The 14536-nt window shown below is 40.8% G+C and overlaps 1 non-coding gene across 1 annotated transcript; it reads left to right on the top strand.

Moving 5' to 3' along the window:
* The first annotated feature begins 13409 nt into the window (after positions 1-13409).
* Positions 13410-13483, top strand: TRNAN-GUU (transfer RNA asparagine (anticodon GUU)). Its single transcript has one exon. It is a non-coding gene; the product is annotated as a tRNA-Asn (tRNA).
* The last annotated feature ends 1053 nt before the right edge of the window (positions 13484-14536 follow it).

The raw sequence follows: 14536 nt of genomic DNA, 5'->3' as shown, positions 1-14536 counted from the left end.
TCAGGACACCTGAGTTGAATCTGTACAAGAATAATGAATGGATTCTGAGGCTCATATACCTGGTAACAGCTCTAGCCATCTGGTTACAGGACATTAGTGCTTCAAAGGCTCCAATAATTAAGTTAGCTCACTCTAGTAGCCTATTTGAGTATATCAAAACAAAATAAAGCAAAAACTAGGACTCAGTGAGCCAACAAAATAAATTAATACAGTAACTTATAGATGGCTTGGAGAAAACAGTCGATATCAAATCACATGAGGAAGCAGACCATGATTGCTTCAACAAACTCCAAAAACAAAGAATCAAGGACTCTCCTGGATGAAGGTGTATTCCTGGAATTGCCAGATGTGGAATACAGAACTCTTCAAGACATCAGGAACAACATCAGGAATGAAATCAGGCAAAATGCAGAACAAGCCAAGAAACACACAGATAAAGCAGTTGAAGAAATTAAAAAGATTATTCAAGAACATAATGAAAAATCTAATAAGTTGCAAGAATCCATAGAGAGAGAGCAATCGGAAATTCAGAAGGTTAACAATAAAATTATAGAATTAGACAACTTGATAGAAAGTCAGAGGGGCAGAACTGAGGAAGTGGAAGGCAGAATTAGTGAGACTGATGATAAAACTCTTGGCAACAATATATTCAAAGAAAAATCAGATAAAAGAATTAAAAAAAAAAAAATGAAGAAACCCTAAGAATCATGTGGGACCCTATCAAGAAAAATAACTTGCGAGCGATTGGAATAACAGAACAGGGAAGAATATCAGAAAATACAGAGAGAATTGTTGAAGATTTGTTGGCAGAAAACGTTCCCAACATCGTGAAAGATGAAAGGATATCTATCCAAAATGCTCATTGAACCCCATACAAGGTAGATCCCAAAAGAAATCACCAAGACACATTATACTCAAAGTTGCCAAAACCAAAGCTAAAGAGAAAATTTTAAGAGCAGCTAGGGATAAATAAAAAGTCATCTACAAAGGAGAGTCAATAAGAATAAGTTCAGACTACTCAGCAGAAACCACACAGGCAAGAAGGCAATGAGAAGACAAACATAAAGCATTGAAGGAGAAAAATTGCCAGCCAAGAATCATTTATCCAACAAAACAGTTTCTCAAATATGAAGGTGAAATTAAGACACTTCCACATAACAGAGGCTTAGGGAATTTGTAAAAACCAAACCAAAACTATAAGAAATACAAAAGGGGATTCTCTGGTTAGAAAACCAATAATATCAGATATCGACCCAACACTAGAACACAGGACAGAATGACCAGATATCAGCTTAGATAGGTAAATCACAAAAATAAATCAAGGTTAAAGAAAATGCTCAAAACAGGGAATCAGTGATGTTATTATGTAAAAGATGACAACATTACATCAATAAAGAGGGACAAATAAAGAAGTCATAGATCTTCCATATGGAGAGGAAATCAAGATGATATAAGAGATACGAGTTAGGTTTAAACTTAGAAAAATAGGGGTAAATATTAAGGTAACCTCAAAGAAAACTAACAATCCTATACATTAAAATAAAAACAAGAAAAACATAAAGATTCAGCAAAAACAAAGTCAACCACAATGAAAAAGAACACAAACTACAAAGAAAAACTACTCAGCACAACTGTTAACAACACACACAAAAAGGCATCAAAATGACAGCACTAAACTCATACCTATCTATAATCACGCTGAACGTAAATGGACTAAATGCACCAATAAAGAGACAGAGAGTTGCAGAATGGATAAAAAAACATGATCCATCTGTATGCTGCCTACAAGAGACATGCCTTAGACTTAAAGATACAAACAAACTAAAACTCAAAGGATGGAAAAAACATATCAAGCAAATAACAATCAAAAAAGAGCAGGAGTGGCAATACTAATTTCTGACAAAACAGACTTCAAACTTAAATTTACCACAAAGGATAAGGAAGGATGCTATATAATGATTAAAGGGACGATATACCAGGAGGATATGACCATATTAAATATTCATGCACCCAACGACAGGACTTCAAGATACATGAAATAAACTCTAACGGCATTGAAAAATGAGATGGATAGCTCCACAATAATAGTAGGAGACTTCAACGCACCACTTTCAGTGAAGGACAGAATATCCAGAAAGAAGCTCAATAAAGACACAGAAGAGCTAAATGCCACAGTTAACCAACTTGACCTCATAGACATATACAGAACACTCCACCCAACAGTATGCAAGTATACTTTCTTTTCCAAACCACACGGAACATTCTCTAGAAAAAAAATAGACCACATATTAGGCCATAAAGCAAGCCTTAACAGAACCCAAAACATAGAAATATTACAAATGCATCAACTGGTCTCGACACACATGGAGCAAAGGAGAATGAAGAACACCAAAGACACAGGTAATTATGGGCCCAAGAGACAGAAAGGGCCACATAAATCAGAGACTACATCACCCTGAGACCAGAACTAGATGGTGCCCGGCTACAATCAGTGACTGCCATCACAGGGAACACAACAAAGAATCCCTTAAAGAGCAGGAGAACAGTGGGATGCAGACCTCAAATTCTCATTAAAAAACCAGGCTTAACGGTCTGACTGAGACTAGAAGGACCCCGGAGGTCATGGTCCCCAGACCTTCTGTTAGCCCAAGACAGGAACTGTTCCCAAAGCCAACTCTTCAGACAGGGATTGGACTGGACTATAGGATACAAAATGATACTGGTGAAGAGTGAGCTTCTATGTGGGCGGCTTCTGTCTGGAGGGGAGATCTGAAGGCTGAGGGGGTCAGAAGCTGGCTGAATGGACATGGAAATACAGGGTGGAAAGAAGTGTGCTGTCTCATTATGTGGAGAGCAACTAGGAGTATATAGCAATGTGTATATAAGTTTTTGTATGAGAGACTGACTTGATTTGTAAACTTTCACTTAAAGCACGATAAAAATTAAAAAAAACAATCCCGATTCAATACCGAGAGTTTCTTCCTCAACTTTCCCTAGTCCATATTTTTATCTCCTCTCTCCCATGTTGATTATCCAGATTCCAAATAATTTTTAATATATTTACTCATGTGCTTTATCTTATTATACACACAAAGTTGTTTCCAAGTTGTTCCATCAATACGACTACCAACAATAAATCTGCAAAGTAAGCTCAAAATATCTTGGCAGATTCTTCTGACATTAGAATATACACCACTGTGGATCAGTCAGAGAATTGCTTTCAAATTTTATTTGATTGCTTTCTGTGTGATTGTATTATCATTTTATTATATGGTTAGATTTAACTTTTTCTGCTTTTATGAACTGTAGAGTTTTCTTTTTCTTCTTTTTCTGAAAATGTAAAACATCACAAGGCTCAAAATTCAAAACTATATTAAACAAAAAAGATAATACTTAGCAAAGTCTCACTATCATTTCTACAGCTTAAACCACATTCCCTAGAAGAAAACATTTTCATTACCTTCTGGCTTATCCTTCCTGAAAAATAAGCATGTATTAATAATAAGTACAAACATGTCTTTCCTCTCCTTTCTTAAAAAAAAAGTAGACTACTGTATACTTTTTTACTTCTTGCTTTGTTTTTTTCACATAAACAATTTATCCTAAAAATAACAGCAGTCCATAGAGATCCTCACATTTTGGCCGCGTAATACTCCATTATGTGTATGCATGACCAGGTCATTCTTTAATGTGTTATATGCAGTTTAATCATTTTGAAATCATTAGCCCAAGTGATTAAACTCACTTTTCAAATGCCAGACTAGTTTTAGGAAGGAGAAAGGGAATTTTGGGTACCAAAGTAATGCAGGATAATAATCTCTTTGTAAGGTATTTAACCTATGTGTATAATTTAAATACAAAGTTTACATCTATCATACACATAAATATTTAGTGTGATGTTTTGTGTGCATAAATGATATATTCCTGTAAGGCAACTTGGAATCACATACCTTGAGATGCAAAAATGAGTGCTCCTAGAAGCCTTGAAATATTTACGTGTAGGAAAAATCCAAATCAATCCCCAATTCTCTGATACCAAATATTTATTTATCAACCCAAATCAACCTATTATCAATTCAGTTCTCTTCTACTTTTATTCTGACACCAGGTGCACGTGCAGCATCTTCCTCTGACCCTAACCATCTGGAGCTAGAGCAGACCTCACAAGGGGACAGCCCTCCAGACTGCCAAGTCTGCCCAAGACTTTAGACACCAGCCACAAACTTGGGAGTCCCCATGACACACTCATTTCTGACCTGCTGGCTACAAATTCAGAAGTCCCTCTACCCCTTCAGTACAGCAGCCACAAGTCCTCAGACCCCTTACTTTTGACCTGCTGGCTCTCACTACTCCCTTGGATTTGATAATTCACATGAATGACTCAGAACTCACAGAAAGTGCCATACTTATGATTACACTTTTATAGCAAAGAGGATACAAATGAGGAGACACATATGGCAAGGACTGGGGAGGGTTTGAAATGGGGAGTGTCCATGTCCCAAAAACTCATCCTTGAGAACAGATGACACTCATCAACCATGAAGCCCATGGAGCTTCTGTGTCCAGAGCCTTTATTGGAGCCTTATTACTTAGGCATGATTGATTGAATTTTTCCCCATCTTCCTCCCTGGCCCCCCCCACACTCTCAGGTAGACTCATACCAGGAGATGGCTTTCTAGCTTGACCAGTCCCACACCTTATTAGCATAAACCCTAAGATGTTGTTTGGAGACCTGTAGAAAAAAAAGGTACCTCAATTACTCAGCAAATTCCAAGGGTTTAGCGTTATCTCAAAGAGCTCTGGAAGCCCAGTGGTTAAGTGGTGGGCTGCTAACCAAAAGGTTAGTGATTAATCCACCAGCCACTCTAGGGGAGAAAGAAGAGGCAATCTGCATCTGTAAAGATTTATATCCTTGAAAACCGTGTTGGGTAGTTCTATCCTGTCATAAAGGGTTACTATGAGGCTGAATCAACTTGATGGCAACATGTTTGGTGTTTTTTTTTTTTTTTTGGCATAGAGTTATCTCTCAGAATCCAAGGACAAAGAGCAAATAGTTTGGATGAAGTTAAATTCTTTACTCCACAATACATTTAAAAAAAAACAAATAAAAACCTGCAAATGATATATCGAGAAAATGGAATATAATGGATGTGGCCAATCTCTCAGAAAGCAGACTGTGGCTGTATAAGTGTCAGAGCCCTGTCTTGTAGCCTCAACAACACGTGGTTGATTTTCAGTCACAGCAGATGAGGTTGGTCTGGTTTTTCTGAGTATATAAATATTAAACATGGTTAATTGTTTTTTTATTGTAAATCTAACAAATATATGCTTGTAAGAAAAACTTACCAAAAAAGAAGTGTAAAAAGAAGAAAATAAAAGTTCTCCTGCCTCCTGGACACTCTCCCTAGATAAACTGAGACAGATAGGGTTAAGTGTGCTGGTCAAACAAAAGAGCTGTTAAATGATTACCATCTGGATGTTGGTAAACAGGAACCACATCCTGTCAACATGAGATAATGTTGAAACAACCCATGAATTACTATCTCCTTCTTAGTTTTTTTTTTTTTCTTAGTGTTTTTCTAGTCTCTTCCCCCTTTACAGGCTCCACATGCACAGAACAAAGTGTGACCACTATTTAACCTTCCCTAGCCCTCTGGAGACGGCGATGTAGTGCTGAAGATCAGTGTGCTTGTGTTATATCCCCTAATAAGCGATGCCAAAGGCTGCCAAGAGGACTCCATCTTGAATATCAACGGGTCCCATCTTGGATTCCAGAGGAACAAGCAACCTAATTAGCACGCACCACCATTCTGAGAAGTACCCCCACCCCTTGAAAGAAGCCCACTAGATATTCATTACTCTACTGTCTCCACCAAACCCATATATGCCCCAGCCTTGCTTCCCTTTTCGAGTTAGTCTTTTGGAGAGGCTTAGTCCACTGCTGACTCCTTTTGCTTGACTCAAGCAAAATAAAGCTTGCTGAAGATAAAGTTTGTCTTTCTTGCGTATTCTTACTTGGGAAAAGACAAGGACCCTTTTGTGTCAGACTGGCCATTGGTAATAAAACCACTGCTGACATACTTTTATATATTATACATAGGAAGCTGTGATGACTTTGGATTATAATGGGAGCTGTTTGACCAAGGGACCCGTATCCATGTAATTGGAATCGCCAAAACAGAGCAGCTGGAATGGCAGAAAAAAGCGTTTGAATTGATAACAACAGTTCCAAGGGGAAGTGTCCTGGTACCTCCTTGTGGCCTCCATGAAGACAGTGTATAGGGATCAGTCTGTACAACCCCAGGAGCCACTGACAAACCAAAGTGGTTGATCATGGGTAGATCCAAAGAAAACTAGGCAATATGTAGGACATTAAAATGAGAAGTTGTATGGCCTATGGACTGAGCTAGCTTGATGAGTAAGAGCTGAGAGCTTCTCCTCTCCCTAGCATGAAAGATTGGCCAGATATATCTGAGCCAACACTGAAGGCAACTTTTGCCGTATTGCTGATGAGGAAGCTGAAGTTTGCAGAGAGTTTAATGAATTTTCTTGGACTGAGGACTGTTCAGCACTAAGTCATGTCCAGTCCTCTCAGTTGTTGATGCTTCAGGGCATGAGCTGTGGAATTAGTCATATCTAGGAAGACCTTGGAAACCCTGGTGGTTTAGTGGTTAAGTGCTACCACTGCTAACCAAAAGGTCAGTAGTTCAAACCCACCAGGCGCTACTTGGAAACCCCGTGGGGCAGTTCTACTCTGCCCTATAGGGTCACTGTGAGTCGGAATCGACTCGACGGCCGTGGGTTTTTTTTTGGAGGAGGATCTTGGACGTTACTAGCCCATCTGTTCAGCTCATTAAAAGGGTATCTTAGAAATACCACAAGTGGATGGTTTTAACAAAGAGAAATTTATTTCTTCACAGTAAAGTAGGCTAAAAGTCCAAATTCAGGGCGCCGGCTCCAGGGGAAGGCTTTCTCTCTCTGGAGGAAGGTCCTTGTCCTCAATCTTCCCCTGATGGAGGAACTTCTCAGGCGCAAAGATGCACTTTGCCCCTGGCACTGCTTTCTTGGTGGTATGAGGTCCCTCACTCTCGGCTTGCTTCCATTTCCTTTTAATCTCTTGAGAGATAAAATGTGGTGTAGGCCACATCCCAGGGAAACTCCCTTTACATTGGATCAGGGATGTGACCTGGGTAAGGGTGGTGTTACAATTCCACCCCAATCTTTTTAACATAAAATTACAGTCACAAAATGGAGGACCACCACATAATGCTGGAAATCATGGCCCAGCCAATTTGATACACACATTTTTGTGGGGACATAATTCAATCCATGTCATTGCATCCTTTGCCCCCCTTCCAAAAATCACATTCTTGCAACAGGCAAAATGTCTTCATCCCATCATATCACAGCAAAATCTTAAACCAACTCCTGGTCCAAAATCCAAAAATTCCTCTTCATCTATGAAATCTAGAGCACAAGTTATCTGCTTCCAAAGGTACAATGGCAGAACAGGCACAAGCTAGGCATTTCCATTACAAATAGGAGAAATCAGAGGGAAAGAAGACAGAACAGGCACCAAACAAGTCAGCAGAACAGATTACATTAGCCCTCAAAGCTTTGAAAATAATCCTCTGTTCTCTGGGACCATTTACATAATAGCCCTGCCCTCCAGACTCTAGGTATTGGCCACACCCTCCAGATTCTGAATGGAGGCCCCTTGGCTTCAGCTGCATATTTCAGGTCCACTGGAACTGCAACTCTGCCCCCTCAGCTTTAGGTGCACCTTTCTCCTAGTCCATCTGAGTGGCAACTCCACCCTTAGAAACACCGGAGGCCATGGCACCACCCTTTAAAACCCTGCGGTCATGGCCATACCTTTTCGGGCTGAGGCAGCTAGGCTTCTTGGGTTGTCTCTTCAGCTTCTGCTTCCTGGTTTGTTGCCTCTTGGATCCTCAGGCCTGCTGGGGGAAGTATTTCAAAGCTCTGTAGTAGTTCCACCAATTAGTGCCTGGAGGCACCCCACTCTGCCAGGAAGCCTCCTATGCACAGGCACTCACCTTTCTGGCTCAGTTGGTCGGCTCCAGTGCACTGGTCTCCTAGTTCTATTGCTGCCAGTTCTTTGTTGCTGCCTTTTTCTACCACTGTAGACTCTCTGTCACTGCCGCTTCTCTGCCCCTGCCTCTCCTGTATCCGTTCACAGTTTCAAAACCACTTCCACATTTTAGGTATCTGTTAGAGCAGCATGCCACTCTTTCGGTACCAAATTCTGACTTAGTTACCCAATACTGCTATAACAGAAATACAAGTGGATGGCTTTAACAAAGAGAAATTTATTTCTTCACAGTCAAGTAGGCTAAAAGTCCAAATTCAGGGTGTTGGCTCCAAGTGAAGGCTTTCTCTGCCTGTTGGCTCTGGAGGAAGGTCCTTGTCCTCAATCTTCCCCTGGTGAAGGAGGAGTTTCTTTAGGCCCAGGGATTCTGGGTCCAAAGGACATGCTCTGGCCCTGGCACTGCTTTCTTTGTGGTATGAGATCCCCCACTTTCTGCTTGTTTCCCTTTCCTTTGTATCTCTTGAGAGATAAAAGGTGGTATAGCCCACACCCCAGGGAAACTCCCTTTACATTAGATCAGGGATGTGACCTGGGTAAGGGTGGTGTTACAATCCCGCCCTAATCATTTTTAACATAAAATTACAATCACAAAATGGAGGACCACCACACAATGCTGGAAATTGTGTCCCAGCCAAACTGATACACACATTTTTGGGGGGACATAAATCAATCCATGACAAAGGGGAATAATGTTTGGATGGTTGCTTCAAAATTGCCCCCAATAAAATTTTTATAGTCTTACAATGGGAAGAGATTTCTGCACATGACAGAAACCCCAAAATCTTTAAAGAGTGATACATACGACTGCATCAAATTTTCAATTCCAGTACAATGAACTTTAAAATATTCTACTGAGCAAATAAGTTATCTTAACTTAGTATTTATTTTTTATCACAGTAATACATGTCCAAAATTTTTTTTATTAAAAACAATAGTCCCCTGATCCCTTTCTACATTTCCTGTTCTCCAGAGATAACCACTTTGAATGCACGTAACTAATCATCTGGCTGTTTCTCTTTTTAATAAGTATTGTTACACCTTGATTTTCTGGTTTCCTCTCCAGGCCCTGCACAGTGGACTGTAGGATGAAAACTTTTGTGCATTCCAATAGGTAGGTGCACCACCTACTAGTCAACAACAGCAAGGGAGGCAACAAGGCCCTTAACTTGGCTTCCACTCACTTGCCAAACAACTTAATCCACCTTACCCCTCCACATAGTGAAAATGAGACAGATAGGGTTAACTGTGCTAGTGAAACAAAAGAGTTGTTAAAAGATTACCATCTAGAAGTTGGGTAAGCATGAACCACACCCTGTCAATATAAGGAAAGGTTGAAACAACCCTTGAATTACTATCTCCTTCTTAGTGTTTTTCTAGTCCCTTCCCCCTTTATAGGCTCCATATGGATGTTTGCGGCTGTTCCTTCTCATTTTGAGTAGTGCCACATCAGCAAATGCAAGTTGGGAAAAGGGCTCTGTCAAAGTTGGCTTCTCCCACTTTGAGGAAGAAGCTCTTCCCCAGTCGTCTTTTGAATGCCTTCCAACCTGGCGGGCTCATCTTCTGGTACTATATTAGACAATGCTCTGCAGCTATTCATAAGGTTTTCACTGGCCAATTCTTTTCAGAAGTAGACTGCCAGGTCTGTCTTCCTGGTCTACCTTAGTCTAGAAACTCAGCTGAAATCTGTCTGCCATGGATGACCTTGTTTGTATTTAAATACTGGTGGCTTCCAGCATCACAGCAACACACAAGATCCCATAGTAGGACAAACTGACAGACATGTGTCTACTATGCCAGGAATGACAAGCTGAAGAGGAATGGCTTGGCATTCATTGTCAAAAAGAATATTCCAAGATCCATCCTGAAGTACAACTCTCTCTGTGATAGAACAATGTCCATGCCTACCGGGAATACCAGTCAATACGACTATTACTCAAATTTATGCACCAACTACTAAGGCCAAAGATGAAGACATTGAAGATTTTTACCAAATTCTGCAGTCTGAAAATGATCGAAGAAAATGCACTGATAACTACTAGTGATGGAAAAGCAAAAGTTAGAAACAAAGAAGAAGGATCGGTACTTCGAAAGTGTGGCCTTGGTGGCAGAAATGATACTGGAGATCACATGATAGAATTTTGTAAGGTCAATGATTTCTTCATTGCTAATGCCCATTTTAAAAAACATAAACTCTGACTATACAGTGAACCTTTCTGGATGGAATAAAAAGGAATCAGACCTACTACATCTGTGGAAAGAAAGGATGGAAAACTCAGTATCATCATTCAGAACAAGGCCAGGGGCCCACTGTGGAACAGGATTTCAATTGCTCATATGTAAGTTTAAGTTAAAACTGATGAAGATTAGAACAAGTTCACGAGAGCCAAAGTATGACCTTGAGTATATCCCACCTGAATTTAGAGACCACCTCAAGAGTAGATTTGAGGCAAGGGACACTAATGACTGAAGACCAGATGAGTTGTGGAAGGACATCATCCATGAAGAAAACACACACCACCATAAGAGGTCATTAAAAAGACAGGAAAGTAAGAATAGACCAAAATGGATGTCAGAAGAGATTCTGAAACTTCCTCTTGAACGCTGAGCAGCTAAAGCAAAAGGAAGAAATGATGAAGTGAAAGAGCTGAACAGAAGATTTCAAAGAGTGACAGGAGAAGACAAAGTAAAATATTATAATGACATATGTAAAGACCTGGAGATAGAAAATTAAAAGGGAAGAACACACTGAGCATTTCTCAAGCCGAAAGAACTGAAGAAAAAATCAAGTCTCATATTGGAACATTGAAGGATTCTGTGGGAAAAACATTAAAGTACACAGGAAGCATCAAAAGAAGATGGAAGGCATACAGAGAGTCATGATACCAAAAAGAATTGGTCAATGTTCAACCAGTTCAGGAGGTAGCATATGATAAGGAACCGATGGTGCTGAAGGAAGAAGTCCAAGCTGCGCTGAAGGCATTGGCAGAAAACAAGGCTCTAGGAACTGACAGAATACCAACTGAGATGTCTCGACAAACGGATGCAGCACTGGAAGTACTCACTTGTGTGTGCCAAGAAATTTGAAAGACACCTACCCACCTGGTTAACCAACTGGAAGAGATCAATATTTATGCCCATTCCCAAGAAAGATGATCCAACTGAATGTGGAAATTATCGAACAATATCATTAATATTACATACAGGTAAAATTTTGCTGAAGATCATTCAAAAGCAGCTGCAGCAGTAGACAGATGGGAAACTGCCAGAAATTCAAGCTGGATTCAGAAGAGGATGTGGAGCCAGGGATGTCATAGCTGATGTAAGATGGATCCTGGCTGAAAGCAGAGACTACCAGAAAGATGTTTACCTGCATTTTATTGACTATGCCAAGGCATTTGACTGTGTGGATCATAACACATTATGGATAACATTGCAAAGAATGGGAATTCCAGAACACTTTATTGTGCTCATGAGAAATCTGTACATAGATCAAGAGGCAGTTATTCGAACAGAACAAGGGATACCACTTGTTTCAAAGTCAGGAAAGGTGTGTGTCAGGGTTGTATCGTTTGACCATACCTATTCAATTTGTATGCTATGCAAATAATCCAAGAAGCTGGACTATATGAAGAAGAATGGGGCATCAGGATTGGAGGAAGACTCATTAACAACCTGCATTATGTAGATGACCCACACTTGCTTGCTGAGAGTGAAGAGGACTTGAAGGACTTACTGATACAGATCGAAGACCACAGCCTTCATTATGGATTGCAACTCAACATACAGAAAACAAAAATTCTCACAACTGGACCAATAAACCACATCATGATAAATGGAGAAAAGATTGAAGTTGTCAAGGATTTCATTTTACTTGGATCCACAATCCACACCCATGGAAGCAGCAGTCAAGAAATCAAAAGTCACATTACATTGGGCAAATCTGCTGCAAAAGACCTCTTTAAAGTGTTGAAAAGCAAAGATGTCACCTTGAACACTAAGTTGTGGCTGACCCAAGCCATGGTGTTGTCAGCCACCTCATATGCATGTGAAAGCTGGACAATAAATAAGGAAGACCAAAAGAGTTGTGGCATTGGCGAAGAATACTGAATATACCATGGACTGCCAAAAGAACACAGATCTGTCTTGCAAGAAGTAAACCAGAATGCTCTTTAGAAGCAAGAATGGATAGGCTAAGTCACACATATTTTGGACTCCTTATCAGGAGGGATCAATCCCTGGAGAAGGACATCATGCCTGGCAAAGTAAAGGGTCGGGGCAAAAGAGGAAGGCCCTCAATGAGATGAATAGACACAGTGGCTGCAACAATGGGCTCAAGTATAACAATTGTGAGGATGGTGCAGGACCCGGCAGTGTTTTGTTCTGTCGTACATAGGGTCGCTTTGAGTCGTACATAGGGTCGCTTTGAGTCGGCAGAACCAACTCCAATGGCACCTAACAACAGCAACATCATGGAATTAAAGCTACTAAAAAAAAAAAAAATTTTTTTTTCTTAGTTGTTACATATTGTCCTCCTCTCAGTTAACAGTCAGCTTTACTCAATTTAAGCTGGTATGAAGCTTGTCCTTTATAATTCCTTATTAGTACCTCTTTTTTTTTTTTTTATGGTTGCATGTGGTTGCAAGAGTCGGAATCGACTCGACAGCACTGGGTTTGGCTTTTTTTGTTTGATGGTAGATCTGGGAAACCTGGTGGCGTAGTGGTTAAGTGCTAAAGCTGCTAACCAAGAGGTCGGCAGTTCAAACCGGCCAGGTGCTCCTTGGAAGCTCTATGGGGCAGTTCCGACTCGCTATGAGTCGGAATCGACTCGATGACAGTGGGTTTGGTTTTGATTTATGGTTGCCCTGGACAATAATACACTTGACAGTGCACGTGGTTAGTCACTTTTGTCAGCATTCCTCAGAAAGGTCCCCGCCCGCCGGACCGCAGAGGGTGGGGGTGGGAAGGTTGCTGTGGACTCTGGGCGGGGAAGCTGGGGAGGATCTCCCCGGCCTCAGACCAGGGGGTCCTGCTGGGCCGTGATTTGTCATGCTTCTTCCCCTGCGGGTGGTGAGTAGCGCCTGTGCGCCTCCCACTGCGCGAGTCCCCGGGTGTCAGAGTCCTCCAGGTCACTGGGGCTCGTGTCCAACCGCGTGACTTCCGGCCTAAGTGTCTCTTGTGCTCACTCCCAGTTTCTAGAGCGCGGGGTTGGACATGCCAGAAAGATGTGAGGATGTCTCCAGCATGATGTTAAAGGGCAATTCCTGTCATCAGAACCTAAGTTTAAAACAAAGGTCTGTGCGTCTCTGTGGCGCAATTGGTTAGCGCGTTCGGCTGTTAACCGAAAGGTTGGTGGTTCGAGCCCACCCAGGGACGGTATGCTTTACTTTGAGCTCTTGGTAGATGCATAAAAGTAGCTTTAAGCTGTTAGTAACTTTTATCCTCAGACCTCTCTGGGTCGCTTTCCGGTTTGAATCAGACGCCAAAATCTGTTGCGCGCAGATTCAAGTCCCATAACAGTGACAAAAAGAAGGAATTTTTCAGCAAAAGATTTATTTTCAACCAAGCCTGTGAACAGAGCTTCGGAATTTACTTATTCCAAGGCCACTGCACAAATTCTCTCACTTCCCGAGGCTGGGGTTTTCCAAATGCACACTCGGAAACCTGAAAAATCCTGAGAATGGAGAATAAGAAAACCCCACCCTCATCTGTGGTGCAGCCTCAAGCTTTGTGGGGAAATCTTGGTTCTGCCACGGTGGGACTTCGAACAAGTTACTGAATTTTTTGTGTCTCTATTTCTTCATTTATAAAAGGGTGCAAATAGGAGTACTTCCCTCACAGGTGAACCTAAATGTTCATGAGAGAGGCCCATAAAGCATTTAAACAGTTAATAAATGCTCACTGAACGTCATCTATTATAATTAATTTCAGAGACATCATCATCACCATTGTCATTATCTACCCTGTCCTTTAAAAAAACTGCATATCCTTTCATAGTAGGCAGACCATTGTATATTTAAGCATTTCTCAATTGATGGACATGACATTGATTCTAATAGTTATTGTCAAACATAATTCTTCAGAGGACAGTTTATACAAATATTTTTAATTGTGTGTGCAATTATTTCTCTAAAATAGATTCCTAGAAGTGGGCTTGCCTGATCAAAGTATTTGTGCATTTCTAATTTTGCTAATTTTTGCCTTCCAAAGAAGTTGTATCTAGTCATATTCCCACATTCTGAGAGAATGCTCTTTTCTGGGCAACACTGCATCTGGCATTTTAATAGCAGGGCAAACCCATCACTTTTGCTTGGAGAATGTTACTGCTTGTTGGTTTCACACATTACTCTGAATTTTGTGGATGAGGGGCTGGCTCTGTGATGTTCTTCTGTGTTCTCCTGACTCCTGGGACTCTGGAAAAGTGGTTTC

Source organism: Elephas maximus, chromosome 3 (assembly GCF_024166365.1).
Source record: "Elephas maximus indicus isolate mEleMax1 chromosome 3, mEleMax1 primary haplotype, whole genome shotgun sequence".
NCBI classification, from domain to species: Eukaryota; Metazoa; Chordata; class Mammalia; order Proboscidea; family Elephantidae; genus Elephas; species Elephas maximus.
This window is presented reverse-complemented; position numbering and strand designations above follow the sequence as displayed.